The sequence below is a fragment of the Bubalus bubalis genome, chromosome 1 (assembly GCF_019923935.1).
Source record: "Bubalus bubalis isolate 160015118507 breed Murrah chromosome 1, NDDB_SH_1, whole genome shotgun sequence".
Classification (NCBI taxonomy): domain Eukaryota; kingdom Metazoa; phylum Chordata; class Mammalia; order Artiodactyla; family Bovidae; genus Bubalus; species Bubalus bubalis.
In genome coordinates, this window is record NC_059157.1 from 139,929,375 (window position 1) to 139,948,751 (window position 19,377).

At 39.9% G+C, this 19,377-nt stretch overlaps 1 protein-coding gene across 4 annotated transcripts in view; it reads right to left on the reverse strand.

Annotated features, from left to right (window-relative positions):
• Window positions 1-2,742, reverse strand: part of ECT2 (epithelial cell transforming 2) — a 58,428-nt gene extending 55,686 nt beyond the window's left edge. The window contains exon 1 of one of the 4 annotated variants that reach the window (XM_006077755.3): window positions 2,593-2,742. The gene's annotated coding sequence lies outside the window, so the exon portion shown is untranslated. Of the gene's footprint in view, window positions 1-2,303; window positions 2,483-2,537 lie in introns of those variants that run through there. The other 3 variants (XM_006077754.3, XM_006077753.3, XM_025288210.2) reach the window with 3 other exon arrangements.
• Window positions 2,743-19,377: the final 16,635 nt, after the last annotated feature.

The window sequence follows — 19,377 nt, forward strand, 5'->3', positions numbered from 1 at the left end:
GAGCGAGTCTTTAATAAATCAAAAATACCATGAGTTCACATTTTTTCACTTATGCCTCTCTGTTTCAGTTCAGTTCAGTCACTCAGTTGTGTCCGACTCTTTTAACAGGGAAGTAACTACAAAGTAAAACTGTCTCTGATGATACTATATATGATCAGTTTATTGCCAAAACAGCTTTCAGTCAGTTCAGTCGTTCAGTCATGTGCGACTCTTTGCGACCCCATGAACCACAGCACGCCAGGTCTCCCTGTCCATTACCAACTCCCGGAGTCCACCCAAACCCATGTCCATTGAGTCGGTGATGCCATCCAACCATCTCATCCTCTGTTGTTCCCTTCTCCTCCTGCCCTCAATCTTTCCCAGCATCAGGGTCTTTTCCAATGAGTCAGCTCTTTGCATCAGGTGGCCAAAATATTGGAGTTTCAGCTTCAGCATCAGTCCTTCCAATGAACACCCAGGACTGATCTCCTTTAGGATAGACTGGTTGGATCTCCTTGCAGTCCAAGGGACTCTCAAGAGTCTTCTCCAACACCACAGTTCAAAAGCATCAATTCTTCGGCGCTCAGCTTTCTTTATAGTCCAACTCTCACATTCATACATGACCACTGGAAAAACCATAGCCTTGACCAGATGGACCTTTGTTGACAAAGTGATGTCTCTGGTTTTTAATATTCTGTCTAGGTTGGTCATAACTTTCCTTGAGAGGAGTAAATGTCTTTTAATTTCATGGTTGCAATCATCATCTGCAGTGATTTTGGAACCCAGAAAAATAAAGTCAGCCAACTGGCTTTCAGTCAGTTTAGTCACTCAGTTGTGTCCAGCTCTTTACAATCCCATGAACCACGGCACGCCAGGCCTCCCTGTCCATCACCAACTCCCAGAGTCCACCCAAACCCATGTCCACTGAGTCCTGTTTCCACTGTTTCCCCATCTATTTGCCATGAAGGGACTATGCCAAAACTTTTTGACTGTGTGGATCACAATAACCTGTGGAAAATTCTGAAAGAGATGGGAATACCAGACCACCTGACCTGCCTCTTGAGAAACCTGTATGCAGGTCAGGAAGCCACAGTTAGAACTAGGCACGAACAACAGACTGGTTCCAAACTGGGAAAGGAGTATGTCAAGGCTGTATATTGTCACCCTGCTTATTTAATTTCTATGCAGAGTACATAATGAGAAACGCTGGGCTGGATGAAGCACAGGCTGGAATCAAGATTGCCAGGAGAAATATCAATAACCTCAGATATGCAGACGACACCACCCTTATGGCAGAAGGTGAAGAAGAACTAAAAGGCCTCTTGATGCAAGTGAAAGAGAGTGAAAAAGTTGGCTTAAAGTTCAACATTTAGGAAACTAAGATCATGGCATCTAGTCCCATCACTTCATGGGAGGATGGGGAAACAGTGGAAAACAGCTTTAACATTTAGAAAAAAGATGCATGCTAAAGTTACCATGTATCAACAGTCTGATTACAAACTGAAAAGCACTAATAATTTTTTCATATTCATGTATTCTGTAAGCTTTTAAGATAAACACACACAAAAAATCAGTGTTCATAAACCCATACAGATTACTTTTCATCTGAGAACATACTCAAGGAGTTTCTAACTAAATACAACATATGCCTCTTTCCATAACAAAGATAAAATTTGTCATTTAAACAAGTATCCTTTTATTTTTTTAGGCAATCATCTTTCAGGGTGGAGGAGCTAAATGCCATACTGGACATGTTGGTGGTGTTATTGACAATAACATTGTTCACGTTACGTAATACTGTCATTAACAAATAACTTTTATTTAACCAATTTGTGGCACTGTTCTAAACCTTTTACTTGCATTCATTTAATCTTTGCAACAATCCCTAAAGGGCAGGTACTACTATTATACTCATTTTACAGATAAAGAAACCTAGAGCAGAGAGATAAACTTCCCCCAGGGCATACTGTTGGTGGCAAAACACTCAATTCCGAGCCGACTTCAGAGGCTGAGCTTTTAACCCTTTCAGTTCAGTTCAGTCGCTCAGTCGCGTCCGACTCTTTGCGACCCCATGAATCGCAGCACGCCATAACCAACTGTACGCGGGGTGGAGCGCCGGAAAGGGCTGGCATTTTACATTAAATACTAAAAACTAAAGATGCCAGGAAGAATCCAAGAATGAAACCACTAAGTAATCTGAGATAAGCCCCCAAAGGCCACAGTTGCCGGCCCTCAAATCCGCAGAGCCCATTGTGGCTTGCCAAGACCCCCTTTCCGACAACTCCCCCCTTTGCCCAGAAACTCTTTCGGAAAAAATATCCAACCCGGCAAGCGATGACGAAGCATAGCAGCCAGGATGACCTCCAGTTCCCACTCCGCAACCAGGCCCCGCTGTTGGGAAGACGGCGGGGTGGTTTCCAGAGCCGGGAAGCCAGGGCTGGGCGCTCCGGAATTCGCGGTCACCGGGGCGGGGCCGTGGGACACAAGCACAGCGGCCCACTGCTCTGGGGACGCCGGCCCACTCCTACCTCCGCCACGCGCACCCACAGAGCCCTCACCACTCTCAAAGGACGCCCTGGAAGTTCCACCTTTTCAAGCACAGGTCCTTCTCACCGTTACCGCCATTCCTCGCCGGCCGCGGCCACAGCCAATTCAAAAAGTGAGTCGCTCTCTCTAAAAGTCATGCCGATTGGCGCGTGATGTCAACCTCCTTCCCATTTGCTGGAGACTCCAGAGGGGCGGTGCTTGGCCGCTGCGCACCTCCCTGCAGACGCTGACGGATTGGTCGAGCGTGTGTTTCAAATAAACCCAACGGCTCCGACGTCAGAACGTCACGAATTTGTAGAGAAGCGCTGGGATGAGACCGGTAGGTGGCGATAGAGGCTCCTGGGTTTCTGTGGGAGTGATTAGCAGGTGTGTCTGAGGCTACCGCTTGTTTACTCAGTAAACATCCCGTTTCCTAGGGAGAGGTTGAGTGGATTTTCTGTCCCCTTAGCTTTTTTTTTTTTTTTTTTAATGGATTACTCTCTGCCAGATCCCTTAAATGTAATCTGTGCCTTGACAGATGAATTTTTCCTCAGTGGTTCCTGTGAGTTGTAAGATTTTTCTGCCTGTATGCTTCCGGCTTCAGGAATTTAAACGTGGGTTAAGGGGTTTAGAGTTTGGTAGTTGTCTTGGTGTCCAGGACATGGGAACTTGGGGTCTCTCCAGCTGGACTTGCAGAAGCCGCTTATTTATATCCTGACGTATGTAAAGCACTGTGCTCTGGTCTAGGGAATTTCACGCATGATTAGAATAAATTCTTAGTGTTTCTAGCACTTTTTAAAATAAATAAACTTGCATTTGAACAAATGTAAAACTATGGCACGAGATTCTAGAATTTTCTGAAGCCAAAGTAAATTGTTTCTTGCTGCACCCTCTCTTCCTCGAGGTCTTTTGCTGCTTTCCTCTGACGTCTAGCCAAGTTTATCATTTTTCCTATAATTCCTATTGCTATAATGAACATCTTATTTTCTTTGTTTTCTGTTAATAAATACAATGCTCTGTGCCACAGTCCCTTAAAAAAACACACCTCCCAAAGGTGAGTTTCACATAGTTTCAACCTATTTGCTGGTTAAATAAAGGCAGAAAGGAGAATCCGTTGCTAGAATATTAAATTTGGACAAGAGAAGGAAAATATACTTTGTAATGGAACACTTCCTAACATCTCAAACAGATCCTCAGTATTTAGAATTTTTCCTAATTTTGTCAGGCCACTTTAGAATGCCTGAAAAGCATGGAATGCATTCCACAAAATGAGTGAAGCAGTGTGGTAATTACTGGTTTCCTTCTTCATAACTGAAGAATATTTACCTTCAGCCCTCCACTTAATGCCATAATAACCATTACAGCAAGGACTTACTTGGCGGCTCAGTGGTAAAGCCTCCGCCTGCAGTGTAGGAGACACAGGAGACACATGTCCAATCTGCAGTCCAGAAGATTCCCTGGAGAAGGAAATGGCAACCCCTCGAGAATCCCATAGACAGAGGAACTTGGGGGGCTATAGTCCTTGGGGTCGCGGAGTTGGGCTCCATTTGAGCATGCCCGTGAAGGTTACGGCAAAAGCAAAGAAAAACAGTCACTGAAATTTCACATACACACACACACAATTATTTCACTGTGGAATGTGCTTCTGTGTTTACACGGGTGTGGAAAAACAGATCAGATCAGTCGCTCAGTCATGTCCGACTCTTTGCAACCCCATGAATCGAAGTACGCCAGGCCTCCCTGTCCATCACAATCTCTTGGAGTTCACCCAGACTCACGTCCATCGAGTCAGTGATGCCATCTAGCCATCTCATCCTCTGTTGTCCCCTTCTGCTCCTGCCCCCAAACCCTCCCAGCATCAGAGTCTTTTCCAATGAGTCAATTCTTCACATGAGGTGGCCAAAGTACTGGAGTTTCAGCTTTAGCATCATTCCTTCCAAAGAAATCCCAGGGCTGATCTCCTTCAGAATGGACTGGTTGGATCTCCTTGCAGTCCAAGGGACTCTCAAGAGTCTTCTCCAACACCACAGTTCAAAAGCATCAATTCTTCGGAGCTCAGCCTTCTTCACAGTCCAACTCTCACATCCATACATGACCACAGGAAAAACCATAGCCTTGACTAGATGGACCTTTGTTGGCAAAGTAATGTCTCTGCTTTTGAATATGCTATCTAGGTTGGTCATAACTTTCCTTCCAAGGAGTAATCGTCTTTTAATTTCATGGCTGCAGTCACCATCTGCAGTGATTTTGGAGCCCAGAAAAATAAAGTCTGACACTGTTTCCACTGTTTCCCCATCTATTTGCCATGAAGTGATGGGACCAGATGCCATGATCTTCGTTTTCTGAATGTTGAGCTTTAAGCCAACTTTTTCACTCTCCTCTTTCACTTTCATCAAGAGGCTCTTTAGATCTTCTTCACTTTCTGCCATAAGGGTGGTGTCATCTGCATATCTGAGGTTATTGCTATTTCTCCCAGCAATCTTGATTCCAGCTTGTGTTTCTTCCAGTCCAGCGTTTCTCATGATGTACTCTGCATATAGATTAAATAAACAGGGTGACAATATACAGCCTTGATGTACTCCTTTTCCTATTTGGAACCAGTCTGATGTTTCATGTCCAGTTCTAACTGTTGCTTCCTGACCTGCATACAGATTTCTCAAGAGGCAGATCAGGTGGTCTGGTATTCCCATCTCTTTCAGAATTTTCCAGAGTTTATTGTGATCCACACAGTCAAAGGCTTTGGCATAGTCAATAAAGCATAAATAGATGTTTTTCTGGAGCTCTCTTGCTTTTTCCATGATCCAGCGGATGGCAATTTGATCTCTGGTTCCTCTGCCTTTTCTAAAACCAGCTTGAAGATCAGGAAGTTCACAGTTCACGTATTGCTGAAGCCTGGCTTGGAGAATTTTGAGCATTACTTTACTAGCGTGTGAGATGAGTGCAATTGTGCGGTAGTTTGAGCATTCTTTGGCATTGCCTTTCTTTGGGATTGGAATGAAAACTGACCTTTTCCAGTCCTGTGGCCACTGCTGAGTTTTCCAAATTTGCTGACATATTGAGTACAGCACTTTCACAGCATCATCTTTCACACACACAGGCACACAGCTATTTCACTGTGGAATGTACTTTTGTGTTTAAACTAGGGTGTGCCCAGCATTCCAGAAAGCCTTCAGACTGAAAAGATATTAACCTAGTGAGGAAAGAGTCAAACACAACTGAGCATAGACACAGTGAAGAAAGCAACCTGTTTCCTCTGTGTATTGCTTCCTGTTAGGCTTTGTACACAAATTTACTGATTTCCTACAATGTATCACCACACAAATTGTATGATAGCCTATGAAAAGTTATACTTGATTTTTTTGGCCCCACAACATGTGGGATCTTAGTTCCCCAGCCAGGGACTGAACCCATACCCCTTGTATTGGAAGTACAGTGTCTTAACCACTAGACTGCCAGAGAAATCCCTATTATTTGATTCCTTTTAAGGGATATATGGCAGTTTGACTAGCAAATATACAGGCACTATGATGTTCTAATATTTCCTAACCTTGTGACATCCTTTTCATCTCCTAGGCACATAACTGCAGGCAAATAACTAAACTTTCTATGCCTCAGTTTGAGTTTTTATAAAAGGGCACTTAACCTCATTACTGTTGTTGTGAGGATTAAAATTTGATATGGATAATTAAAACATAGTCTTAGGAACTAAACAACAACAACAAAGCATATAATAAACATTCAATAGGTGTTAACTGTTACTGTTATTTTTACTGCTACTCTGACTGCTGCTGCTGCTGCTGCTATTACCACTACAGTTAACTCAGCTGCGGCCCTATAATTACCTGACGGGACTGATGTTTTCTACACTACCTTCTCAACTCTGACCACTGGAGCAAGGCTCCTATGTTTCTGTTCCCTTTGCCCCATCGTTTCCCCAGCCACAAATCCTGCCACCTACCAGACCAAGCTTGTTGTAGCAAAGACCTTCATCACGTTCTTTTCCTACCAGAAAGAGGACAGTCCTTCTTCCACACCAAACCTGATCTCTTTTCTAAGGGAAAGCTTGCAATGCTCATGATATCTCCTCTTGTCTGGAAGATAAGGCCATCTTGCTGCTGGCCTTGGCCAGGCTTCTGTCCCCTTCCAAGGCAGGTCCCAGCCAAGATTTTTTATGTGAAATGTGAGTCTCTTCCTTCAGGTACCTTCACTGGAAATGTAGTTATTGAATGCATATATCAAAGGGACAAAACTGTTTACAGTACAGGATGGATAGATCAAAATGAGAACTTCCTTGAAAGAATAGACCATTTAAAAAATTACAACTCCTAAGATGCTTAATGAACACGTTTCAAACAAAAAATACTGCAGAAATTGAATTAAATTCAAGTACTTAGTATATTAAAATGTGTGACATTTTCATCAAGCAATAAGATAATTTCTGAGGTAGGGAAATGAAATGTAGAAGATAGAGCTACTGAAATTCTTCCTTTGGAGGATCAACTTCCCTACCTCCATCTCTGAATTGAGTGTCACACTGGACCATCTTTCCTGACTCTAATCTTATACGTTTTTACTTCAGTTTATCCCCTCCTCTTTGTGTATAGTTTCTTTCTTTCCTTACTCCCTCCCCTGCCCATCTCCATCTTCTTTTTTCATCAGTACTCCTTCAGGGCAGCAGAGAATGGGGAGTTAGAAAAATTAGTTTAGAATTATGGAATGTCTTTCTCCACCCTCTACCCCCCAACACACACATCACAAATACGCACATTGCCCATGCCATCACTCTTCAAATCAGAATAAACAAGATTTCTCATAGCTTTGTGGTTTGCTCTGATCTGCTAATAAGAACTAGTATATCTAAAAGAATTATTAAATTTGTTGCAATAAATGGGCAATATTGGTTGTGATGGACTTTGTTTCTATTACCTAAAGGTGTGATGAAATATGTTACAATTTCTAGGTTTTATTTTTAAGTATGAAATGTCATCAACCAATAATACTATTTTATAGTAAATTTCAATATTTCATTATACAATTAAATGTTTTACCATAACTAGATATTGTAATGGCACACAGAACTCACGTAATTGTTTTTCTCCCGTATTGTCATACTTTTCCACTCAAAGCATTTATGACATACATCAGTTCAGTTCAGTTCAGTTCAGTTGTTCAGTCGTGTCCGACTCTTTGAGACCCCATGAATCACAGCACGCCAGGCCTCCCTGTCTATCACCAACTCCCAGAATTCACTCAGACTCACGTCCATCGAGTCAGTGATGCCATCCAGCCATCTCACCCTCTGTCGTCCCCTTCTCCTCCTGCCCCCAATCCCTCCCAGCATCAGAGTCTTTTCCAATGAGTCAACTCATCACATGAGGTGGCCAATGTACTAGAGTTTTCAGCTTTAGCATCGTTCCTTCCAAAAAAATCCCAGGGCTGATCTCCTTCAGAATGGACTGATTGGATCTCCTTACAGTCCAAGGGACTCTCAAGACTCTCCTCCAACACCACAGTTCAAAAGCATCAATTCTTTGGTACTCAGCCTTCTTCACAGTCCAACTCTCACATCCATACATGACCACAGGAAAAACCATAGCCTTGACTAGATGGACCTTTGTTGGCAAAGTAATGTCTCTGCTTTTGAATATGCTATCTAGGTTGGACATAACTTTCCTTCCAAGGAGTAATTGTCTTTTAATTTCATGGCTGCAGTCACCATCTGTAGTGATTTTGGAGCCCCAAAAAATTGAGTCTGACACTGTTTCTACTGTTTCCCCATCTATTTCCCATGAATTGATGGGACCAGATGCCATGATCTTCATTTTCTGAATGTTGAGCTTTAAGCCAACTTTTTCACTCTCCTCTTTCACTTTCATCAAGAGGCTTTTGAGTTCCTCTTCACTTTCTGCCATAAGGGTGGTGTCATCTGCATATCTGAGGTTATTGCTATTTCTCCCGGCAATCTTTGATTCCAGCTTGTGCTTTATCCAGCCCAGCGTTTCTCATGATGTACTCTGCATATAAGTTAAATAAGCAGGGTGACAATATACAGCCTTGACATACTCCTTTTCCTATTTGGAACCAGTCTGTTGTTCCATGTCCAGTTCTAACTGTTGTTTCCTGACCTGCATACAGATTTCTCAAGAGGCAGGTCAGGTGGTCTGGTATTCCCATCTCTTTCAGAATTTTCCAGAGTTTATTGTGATCCACACAGTCGAAGGCTTTGGCATAGTCAATAAAGCAGAAATAGATGTTTTTCTGGAACTCTCTTGCTTTTTCCATGATCCAGCAGATGTTGGCAATTTGATCTCTGGTTCCTCTGCCTTTTTTAAAACCAGCTTGAACATCAGGAAGTTCACGGTTCACATATTGCTGAATAGCTATATATAAAGACACACCAGGTACAGATACAAAGATTCATTTTCTCTAAGAATTTATCATTTAAGACTTTTGTTTCAAAATCTTTAATGAGTAGCCATGGAATTCTGTACTTTCCTGAAGTACAGTCATTAACATTTTCCAATTAAAATGTCATATTTCCAAGTTGGTTTTAATATAGCATCTTCTAACCTGTCATCTCTGCCTGTGAAACAAGCTTTAGAAATTATAATCACTGTGATACAGAAGTTATTTTATATACTTCAATAGTCAGTAATTAGGATATGAATCATTGCTTTATTTTTATGAATCATTAGGCTATAAATCACTTGAATAAATTTGCAAGACTATACAAATTTACCACTTAAAATTTCACTTGAACAAATAGAATTAGCTTTCCTTGATGAAGCAAGAGGTTTCTAAATATGATGAGGCAATTTTTTCAATTATGTAATTTGATTAGTAAAATTTTAGTGGAAAAAGAAATCTCAGTTCACTAGTCTCATTCTTTCTTTTACAAATGAATATTACAAAGGCCCACAACATAAAGCTTATATTCCTTTACCAAGGTCAGGTAACTAGTTAATGCCAAAACCAATATCAAAAATTTTATTTCTATTAAGCTATTTTGTCTTTTATTAAATTAAAGATACTAATAATACTAATTTATATTTCACATTAAACTTAAAAGTTGTTGTTTAGTCACTAAGTTGTGTCTAACTCTTTTGTGACCCTATGGATTATAGCTCACCACACTCCTCTGTCCATGGGATTTCCCAAGCAAGAGTACTGGAGTGGGTTGCCATTTCCTACTCCAGGGGATCTTCCCCACCCATGGATCAAACCTGCATCTCCCGCACTGGCAGGTGGATTCTTTACCACTGAGCCACCTGGCTAGCCCAAACTTAAAAGTACCAATATCTTTATTCATACTGCTTATATATTTTATTTTTGAATACATTAAGATGCTTTCAGTCCCATAAGAGCCTTGTTAGTCATGTTCACCAATGTATTGATCTGTAGCACCTAGCAACGGTTCCTGGCACATAGGATGTTCTCAAAAGTTATTGCATGAATAGCATTGTAATTGATCTCCAAGAATCCATACTGCCTTCCTCTAATTAATTATCCAGTCTGCATTCAGAGTGACATTATGCAAATCTAAACTTATCAGATCACTATCTCCTTAAAACCCTTCAATCCTACTAGGGCTACATGACCTGACCTCTACTTATTTCCATGATCACTTTCTTCCTCTTGAGTTCTATTCCCACCTTTCTTCTCAAGGATTTTTGCATCTACTCTACTCTCTACCAATTCCTTTAATCCTCATTCTTTTAATTTAGAGTAGGTGACTTCTACTCACCCTTTTAGCATTTGTTCACTTACTATTCCCTGGAAGGTCTTTTCTCACTACCCACACCATCAGAAGCTCCATTATACAGGACCCAGCACCATGACTGTCTCTTTTGTGATACTTACCAAAGATGTGATTATTGGATTTATGTCTGTCTCCTCCAGGATCTAACCTACTTCAAAGGGAAAATGTCTTTTTGTTCAACATTTTATCCATGTGCTTAGCACATAGAAGACACTCAATTAAATATTTGTTGAAATAACAAGTAAATGAATTAATGATTGAATTATTTTTATTATAAGATCAGTGATACCTTTTCTAAAACTAACAAAAAGGGTTTCTTTTCTTTATTTTGGCCATGCAACTTGAAGGATCTCAGTTCCCTGATGAGGGATTGAACCCAAGCCACAGCAGTGAAAGCTCAAAATCCTAACCACTAGACCACTCCCCTAAAAAAGCTTTCTATTAATTTTATTCCAGTTCAGTTCAGTTCAGTCACTCAGTCGTGTCCAGTTCTTTGCAACCCCATGAACTACAGCACACCAGGCCTTTCTGACCAACTCCCAGAGTTTACTCAAACTCATGACCATTAAGTCAGTGATGCCATCCAACAATCTCATCCTCTGTCATCCCCTTCTCCTCCCACCTTCAATCTTTCCCAGCATCAGGGTCTTTTCAAATGAGTCAGTTCTCGCATCAGGTGGCCAAAGTATTGGAGTTTCAGCTTCAGCATCAATCCTTCCAATGAATATTCAGGACTGATTTCCTTTAGGATAGACTGGTTGGATCTTTCAGTCCAAGGGACTCTCAAGAGTCTCCTCCAACACCACAGTTCAAAAGCAGCAATTCTTCTGCGCTCAGCTTTCTTTATATTCCAACTCTCACATCCACACGACTACTGGAAAAACCATAGCTTTGACTAGACAAACCTTTGTTGGCTAAGTAATGTCTCTGCTTTTTAATATGCTGTCTAGGTTGGTCATAGCTTTTCTTCTAAGGAGCAAGAGTCTTAATTTCATGGCTGCAATCACCATCTGCAGTGATTTTGGAGCCCAAAAAATAAAGTCTGTCCCTATTTCCACTGTTTCCCCACCTGTTTGCCATGAAGTGATGGGACTGGATGCCATGATCTTAGTTTTCTGAATGTTGAGTTTTAAGCCAACTTTTTCACTCTCCTCTTTCACTTTCATCAAGAGGCTCTTTAGTTCTTCACTTTCTGCCATAAGGGTGGTGTCATCTGCATATCTGAGGTTACTGATATTTCTCCAGGCAATCTTGATTCCAGCTTGTGCTTCATCCAGCCCAGCATTTCTCATAATGTACTCTGCATGTAAGTTAAATAAGCAGGGTGACAATATACAGCCTTGACGTACTCCTTTTCCTTTTTGGAACCAGTCTATTGTTCCATGTCCAGTTCTAACTGTTGCTTCCTGACCTGCATACAGGTTTCTCAAGAGGCAGGTCAGGTGGTCTGGTATTCCCATCTCTTTCAGAATTTTCCAGAGTTTATTGTGATCCACACAGTCAAAGGCTTTGGCATAGTCAATAAAGCAGATGTTTTTCTGGAACTCTCTTGCTTTTTCAGTGATCCAACAGATATTGGCAATTTGATCTCTGGTTTCTCTGCCTTTTCTAAATCCAGCTTGAACATCTGGAAGTTCATGGTTCATGTACTGTTGAAGCCTGGCTTAGAGAATTTTGAGCATTACTTTACTAGCATGTGCTGCTGCTGCTGCTAAGTCGCTTCAGTCGTATCCGACTCTGTGCAACCCCATAGATGGCAGCCCACCAGGCTCCCCCGTCCCTGGGATTCTCCAGGCAAGAACACTGGAGTGGGTTGCCATTTCCTTCTGCAATGCATGACAGTGAAAAGTGAAAGTGAAATCTCTCAGTCGTGTCTGACTCTTAGGGACCCCATGGACTGCAGCCTACCGGGCTCCTCAGTCCATGGGATTTTCCAAGCAAGAGTACTGGAGTGGGTTGCCATTGAGTGCAATTGTGTGGTAGTTTGAGCATTCTTTGGCATTGCCTTTCTTTGGGATTGGAGTGAAAACTGATCTTTTCCAGTCCTGTGGCCACTGCTGAGTTTTCCAAATTTGCTGGCATATTGAGTTTAGCACTTTCACAACATCATCTTGAAACAGCTCAACTGGAATTTCATCACCTCCACTAGCTTCGTTCATAGTGATGCTTCCTAAGGCCCACTTGACTTCACATTCCAGGATGTCTGGCTCTAGGTGAATGATCATAGGTGAGTGACCACTCCCCTAAAAGAGGTTTATATTATTTTTACTTTAATTCATATTTGTGACAATTTTTCAGGAAAAATTAAGCAGCATATTTCCACAATTAATAAATTTACAAAAGGATAAAATAATTTATTTTTTTAATTGACAGTTGAGTAAATTACCAAAGAATAGAATAATTTTTATACCATATTTAGTCCAGCTATGAATGGATAAGAGTTAATATTAATTGTATGAAACTGATCAGATAAAATGTGCCATTGTTTATTAACATAGGCAATTATCCATGTCAAAAATTCAATTTTCCTGCAATCTACACTTTCATACATTATACACTAATACTTATAAATTGCCTCTTCCATACTATCAACTGACTTGTAAACATCCAAGTTATCCCAAAGTGATTCTGTCTTCATTTTAGTTTTGACAGTAACTCCATCTCTGTAGGGTAGTATTTACTACGACAACAATTTGAATACTTTGATTATACTTAGAAATCTTTTGTTGCTGATATTTAAATGAATGTAAAAAATGTAATTGCAATTCAGTTGAAATAAAAATGGAACCTATGCCATCAAAAAATTGTGGATATTTGGCCTCAGTTGGCATAAACATTTAGCATAAGCAGCCCTGTGGGCTTAATAATAGAGGGAAAATTACATGTAAGAAATAATAGAAATGCATTGGAAAATATTTTAAAGGTGAGATAGTGTTGTGATATTCAAGTGCATAATGCAACTATATATAAATCCCATGCCTAGAAAAAAATTAACATAAATGAAATATACAAAATGTTGTTAGTATTTGTATCTTGACTGTTGCATTTAGGGAGATTATTTATTTCTCTCCTTTCCTTTTTTTTTTTTTTGTACTTTTCAATTTTTCTATCTCAACTGAGCGCTATATATAAAATATCCTAACAGATACAGATATTTACCTTTGGTGAGTTAAAGACCTTTTGGTGACTTCTGTCTGAATTGCAGGCAGAATGCTACATATACACACACATATGGAAAAACTCAACCTGAAGTAATCCAAAAGATGTGCATGGGAGGAGACTTTGAGGAAATTTTATTCAAAATCGCTAAAAACTGGAAAAAACCCAAGTGTATATCATTAGTGAATGCATAAAAAGGAAATACAAAACCTGGGAAAATAATCAGCAGTTTATATGCAACAAAATGGATGACTTTTACAAGCATGATATTAAGTGGAAAAAAAAAATAAACAGAAACAAAAAAACATGTTGTATGACTCCATTGATGTGGCATTCTGAAAAAGACAACGATAAAGGGACAAAAAATATATCAATGGTTGACAGGGCGAAGGGGTAGGAGTTGGTCTACTGCAAAACGGCACAAGAGAACTCTGGGATGATGGATGGAAGTACTCATGTCTTGATTTGGTAGTAGTTACACAAATGTACATCTTTGCCAAAAGTCATGAATTTTACTGTACTGAGTAATATTTTAATAAACATGACTTTTAAAAAGAACCAAATGAAAATCTTGGCAAGGAAAATAAAATACCTAAACTAAAAAATTAACGGGGTGGGCTAAATAGTAGATTATGATTAATAATAATAATAATGGGCTAAATAGTAGATTACCCCTACTGCACTAAGGAGAAGGATGAGCTTAATAATATAATGGAGTCAGTCAACTTGAAAATAAATCAATAAAAAGTATCCAGTTGTAAGAACAAAGAGAAAATTTTTGGATAAACAATGAGAGCTTTTGGAACCTGTGGGAAAGTATAATATATAATTGAAATCCCAGAAGAATAGAGAGAAAGGGGGAAAATAATTTTAAGAAACAATGACCAAAATGTTCTCAAATTTGGCAAAAGACATAGCTTTTGCCAGAAGAAAAAGTTTCTATTTCAAGACGAATTAAGATAAATACAAAGAATGCTTGCATATCATGGTCAAATTGTTGAAATCCAAAGAAAAGGCAACATCTTAAAAGCAGCCATGGGGGAAAAAAGACACATTACAAATAAGAGGACAACAATTTGCAAATAATACTGACTTCTCATTAGAAACTGTGGAGACCAGGAGACCAGTGGTACAACATTAAACAAATACTGAAAGAAAAAACTTAGTAGTTTTTAGTTTTAGTTTTTTTAGTTAGTACCCAAATTCTATATCCAGTGAAAATATCCTCCCAGAATGAAGGCAAAATAAAGACATTTTCAAATAAAGGAAAACTAAGAATTAATTGCTAGCACACTGACATTACAAGAAATGCTAAAGAAAGTTTTTCAGGCTGATGATTCTACCTGGAAACTTTAATTCTCAGGAGGAAATGAAGAACTTTAAGAAATGGTAGATAATTGAGTAAATGTAATTGAAATCTATTGATTTCTTTAAAACACATATAACTGCATAAAACAAAAATTATAGCCTTTTCTATGGGGGTGAAATAGAAATGAAATATACATATAACAACTACAGCATAAGTTAAGGCAGGAGATAGTGGACTTTCTTGGTGGTAGGGTAGATAATGATCTTCCTGCCAAAGCAGAGGACTCAGATTTGATTCATGGTCTGGGAAGATTCCACATGGCACAGAACAACTAAGCCTGCGCACCACAACTGCTGAAGCTGATGCACCTAGAGCTTATGCTCCTCAACAAGAGAAGACCAATGAGAAGCCTGCACACCACAATAAAGGGTAGCCACCACTGTCCACAACTAGAGAAAGCTCACGCACGGCGTATTAAAAAGCAGAGATGATTACTCTGCCGACAAGGTGTGTTTAGTCAAAGCTATGGTTTTACCAGTAATCATGTATGTATATATGTGAGATTTGGACCATAAAGAAGGCTGAATGCCAAAGAATTGATGCTTTTGAACTGTGGTGGTGGAGAAGACTCTTGAGAGTTCCTTGGACTGCAAAGAGATAAACCAGTCCATCCTAAAGGAAATCAGTCCTGAATATTCTTTGGAAGAACTGATGCCGAAGCTGAAACTCCAATACTTTGGCTAACTGATGCTAAGAGCTGACTCATTTGAAAAGACCATGATGCTGGGAAAGATAGAAGTCAGGAGGAGAAGGGGATGACAGAGAGTGAGATGGTTGGATGGTATCACCAACTCAATGGACATGAGTTTGAGCAAGCTCTGGGAGATGGTGATGGACAGGGAGGCCTTGTGTGCTGCAGTCCATGGGGTCACAAAGTGTTGGACACGACTGAGACACCAAACAACAAAAATACACACAGCAATGAAGACCCAGTACAACTAAAAATAAATTATATTTTAAAAAAGAAAGACAGGAGATGGTAAATGAACTCATATGGTTGCAAAGTTTGCACATGTTGTTTTAATCTGTTTAGGCTGTTAGAACAAAAATAACAGAGACTGGGTGGTATATAAATGGCAGTAATTTATTGCTCACAGCTCTGTAGGCTGAAAGTCCAAAATCTGGGTTACAGCATGGTGAGGTTCTGGTGAAGACCTTCTTCCAGGTTGCAGACCTCTGATTTCTGACTGTATCCTCACATGGTAGAAGGGGTAAGAGATCTCTCTGCAGTCTCTTTTTTAAGAAAAACAATCCCATTCATGAGGGCTTCACCCCCATGACATAAGCACCTTCCAGAGGCCCTACATTCTAACACTATTACATTGGGCATTGAGATTTTTACATATGAATTTTGCAAGGATGCAAACATTGAGACCATAGCACATGTTATGTGAAGTAGAGTATGAAAGTTGACTATATAATGTAATCCCTAGAAAAAACACTAAATTAAGAATTCAAAGAGGCATAAATGCAAAGAGGTAAATAAAAATTGGGAAATCCCATGGACAGAGCAGCCTCGTGGGCTACAGTCCATGGGGTTGCACAGTAAGTCAGACACGACTGAGCAACTAAAACAACAAAATTCAAAAACATTTAAACCAGAAGGAGGCAGGAAAAGGGGAAAGAAAGAACAAAAAACTGACAATCAAAAAAAAAAAAGTAATAAATGATAGATCTAAATCTGGAAGACTTAAACAGACACTTCACAAAAGGATGCAAACTAATGGTAATGACCAAGATGCACATAAAAAAAAAGTGCTCCATGTCATTAGTCATCAGAGATATGCAAATAAACATCAAAATGAAATAACACTATACACTTATTAGAATGTAAAAAGACTGATAAATAAAAAAGACCCAGATTCCCCCACAGTCTCTCTCTCCTGTCAGGAAACTTCCACAAGCCTCTTATCCTTATCCATCAGAGGTCAGACAGAATGGAAACCACAGTCACGGAAAACTAACCATACTAACCAAGGATCACAGCCTTGGCTAACTCAATGAAATTATGAGCCACACTGTGTAGAGCCACCCAAGACAGACAGGTCATGGTGGAGAGTTCTGACAAAACATGGTCCACTGGAGAAGGGAATGGCAAACCACTTAGTATTCTTGCCTTGAGAACCCCATGGAAAGTATTAAAATAGGCAAAAAGATATGACACTGAAAGATGAACTCCCCAGGTCGGTAGGTGCCCAATATGCTACTGGAGAAGAGTGGAGAAATAACTCCAGAAAGAATAAAGAGATGGAGCCAAAGCAAAAACAATACCCAGTTGTAGATGTGACTAGTTATGGAAGTAAAGTCCAATGCTGTAAAGAACAATATTTGCATAGAAACCTGGAATGTTAGGTCCATGAATCAAGGTAAATTAGAAGTGGTCAAACAGGAGATGGTGAAAGTGAACATCGACATTTTAGGGATCAGTGAACTAAAATGGATCAGAATGGGCAAATTTAATTCAGATGACCATTATTATATCTACTACTGTGGTCAAGAATCCCTTAGAAAAATGGAGTAGCCCTCATAGTCAACAAGAGTCCAAAATACAGTACTTGGGTGCAATCTCAAAAACAACAGAATGATCTCTGTTCATTTACAAAGCAGACCATTCAGTATAACAGTAATCCAAGACTATGCCACAACCACTAATGCCGAAGAAGCTGAAGTTGAATGGTTCTGTGATGACCTACAAGACCTTCTAGAACTAACACCAAAAAAAGATGTCCTTTTCATCATAGGGGACTGGGATGCAAAAGTAGGAAGTCAAAAGTTACCTGGAGTAACAAGCAAGTTTGGCCTTGGAGTACAAAATGAAGCAGGGCAAAGGCTAACAGAATTTTGCCAAGGGAACACATTAGTCATAGCAAACATCTTCCAACAACACAAGATTCTAGACATGGACATCACCAGATGGTCAGTACTAAAATCAGGTTGATTATATTCTTCGTAGACAAAGATGAAGAAGCTCTATACAGTTAGCAAAATCAAGACCAGGAGCTGACTGTGGCTCAGATGATGAACTCCTTATTGCTAAATTCAGACTTAAATTGAAGAAAGTAGAGAAAACCACTAGACCATTCAGGTTTAAACTAAATCAAATCCCTTACGATTATACAGTGGAAGAAAGAAATAGATTTAAGGGATTAGATCTGAGAGATGGATTGTTGGATGGCATCACCAACTCAATGGACATGAGTTTGAGCAAGCTCCAGGAGTTGGTGGTGGCCAGGGAAGCCTGGCGTGCTGCAGTACATGTGGTCGCAAAGAGTTGGACATGACTGAGTGACTGAACTGAACTGAAATAAAAAAGACTGATAATACCAAATTTTGGTGATGATGTGAGAAAATCACACCAACCATTATTGGTGGATATAAAAAGCTCCAAGCTCTTTGGAAAAAGATCTGACAGTTTTCTACCAAATTAAGTATGTGCCTACCCTATGACATTAATACTTAGGAAAAATCAGTACATCTGAACACAATAAAAGATTTGTATAAGATTTTTCATAGCTATATTCATAATGTCCCCAAACTGGAAACAACCCAGGTGTCCATCAGAGACTGTATAAACAAACTGTGGTATATTCATACAAGGTAATATTATTCAGTAGGTAAAAAGGAATGACTTGCTGAATCCCACAACAATATGGATATCTGACACTCAAAATCATTATGATGAGTGTAAAAAAGCCTCACACAGAAGAAGGCTCTTTATATAAGGTTTAAGAACAGTAAAATCTAATATGTTCTGGGAAAAAAAATCAGAACAGTGGTTATCTCTTAGGGAATGGCTGCTGCTGCTGCTGCTAAGTCACTTCAGTCATGTCCGACTCCATGTGACCCCATAGACAGCACCCCACCAGACTCCCCAGTCCCTGGGGTTCTCCAGGCAAGAACACTGGAATGGGTTGCCATTTCCTACTCCAATGCATGAAAGTGAAAAATGAAAGTGAAGTCACTCAGTCATGTCCGACTCTTCACAACCCCATGGACTGCAGCCCACCAGGCTCCTCCATCCATGGGATTTTCCAGGCAAGAGTACTGGAGTGGGATGCCATTGCCTTCTCCATTAGGGTATGGAGATAGGGAATAATTGGGGAGGGGCATGATGGCAGTGACAATATTCTGTATCTTGATAGCAGTTTGAGTTTCAGATATGTTTGTTAAACTCAATATATACTTGAGATTTGTTCATTTGTACTGATGTCAATAATTCACTTTTTTTTTTAATGTACTTATTTATAGTGAAAAAGTTGGCTTAAAGCTTAACATTCAGAAAACTAAGATCATGGCATCTGGTCCCATCACTTCATGGCAAATAGATGGGAAAACAGTGGAAACAGTGGCTGACTTTGTTTTTCTGGGCTCCAAAATCACTGCAAATGGTCACTGCAGCCATGAAATTAAAATATGCTTACTCCTTGGAAGGAAAGTTATGACCAACCTAGATAGCATATTCAAAAGCAGAGACATTACTTTCCCAACAAAGGTCTGTCTAGTCAAGGCTACGGTTTTTCCAGTGGTCATGTATGGATGTGCGAGTTGGACTATAAAGAAAGCTGAGCACTAAAGAATTGATGCT